The sequence below is a fragment of the Equus caballus genome, chromosome 24 (genome assembly GCF_041296265.1).
Source record: "Equus caballus isolate H_3958 breed thoroughbred chromosome 24, TB-T2T, whole genome shotgun sequence".
In the NCBI taxonomy this organism is placed as follows: domain Eukaryota; kingdom Metazoa; phylum Chordata; class Mammalia; order Perissodactyla; family Equidae; genus Equus; species Equus caballus.
Genome location: NC_091707.1, coordinates 22,535,843 through 22,537,412, shown reverse-complemented (window position 1 = coordinate 22,537,412; position 1,570 = coordinate 22,535,843). Strand labels below are relative to the sequence as shown.

Genomic DNA, 1,570 nt, shown 5'->3' with positions numbered 1-1,570 from the left:
CAGAGCATTTGCCAAGAGTTCTGACCTAGATGGGGTAAACCTCAGTGTGCTTCTTCTCTATTGCCTCTTATTACTAGATTGAAGGATTGCTGCTTCTTGTTAGGAAATTCATTTCATTTCCTATTACTCCAGCTTCATATTCAAAGCACTGAGAATTTCAAATGGAGTATATTGAGATAGACTAGAATCTTTACACCATTTCTGTACTCAACTTTTAAAATTTGGGTGTTTTTAACTAAATTAACATGGCTCGAATAAACTGCCCAGACCCTGTGAAAGTCACATACAAGAACATGAGATTTCTGATTACATAGAATCTAACAAATGCAACCTTAAATAAATGCACAGAGGAACTTAGGAAGTAAGAGGTTATCACAATAGTGCAGCACTCCCCTTGTGGAGAAAGAAGGTATCCATGTTCACAATTGGCCTTTTGATGATGGCGTACTACCATCCAACTGGATTGTGGATGACTGGTTAAGTCTTGTAAAAAATTAAGTTTTGTGAAAAACTTGGTTGTTGGGTTGCTATTGAGTTGTGGGTCTCGGCAGAGCTCCCACTTGTCTTCCTAGTACTAAGTGAAAGTGGAATGAAATATGAAGACACAGCACAGTTCATGAGACAAAAGAGGTGCGGAGCTTTTGACAGTAAGCAACTTTTGTGTTTGGATAAGTATTGTCCTAAAATGTGGATGTGGTTCAAAATACCAACGGCCACAGAAACAACTGTTCTATTCAATAAAACTGGGATGCCTGATGCTGTTGCCTTGGAAGTGGAACTTAAGACAGGACCTAATATGTTGTTCATATTAGCTACATGGTGGCTTGGTGAATAAGTCTAATGATGCTTCCACAGGAGTACTTAAAAGCGGTTTTACCAGGTCACAAGCTTGACATAATTATAATCTGTATGTTTTGGTTACAATCAACCTGTTTGGATACTTAATGAAAGATTTTTTATTGTTCAGTATTTAAAATGTGCTAATCTTTTATACCAATTGAATGTACCTATCATGAAATCATGAAGAATTGAGCTGTAAGTCTTCTTTAAATCTATTCTCATGCCAGAATCTTTATCAAAGAGTAAAAATTTTAGGGATATTAGGTGCCAATATATACAACACAATACTTGCATATTTTTAGTATCACACAAAACTAAAATCCTAGAGACTGAAAATTCTAGACCTTATGTGGTTTATTTCTTCAGTCACTTCAAACACTGAAATGAGGCCTGTATGGTTATTTTCCTGTTCTCTTCATGTTTGTATCTCCCATATTTGGACCAGTTCACATCAAGTTTGCACAACCATTGATTTTTGTTGGTTTTTTACCAAATATTATGTTGATTATTTAATGCTGTTATGTAAATCTCACTTTGTATTGTTATGCAAAACTTCCATTTTGAAAATCTGCATTGTACAGAAGCACACGTCTTTAATGATTTCAGACAAAAAAGGCTCACAGATAACTAATGTTTGTGCTTTGCAATGCAACTTAGAGAGGGTCTGAAAAAAAAATGGGAGTGGATAAATATTTTTTATAAAATGTTGCCTTTGTCTTGTGCAGAATAT

At 35.2% G+C, this 1,570-nt stretch overlaps 1 pseudogene; it reads left to right on the top strand.

Annotated features, from left to right (window-relative positions):
- Positions 1-245: 245 nt before the first annotated feature.
- On the top strand, positions 246-741 carry LOC100061453 (protein tyrosine phosphatase type IVA 1 pseudogene; annotated as a pseudogene).
- The last annotated feature ends 829 nt before the right edge of the window (positions 742-1,570 follow it).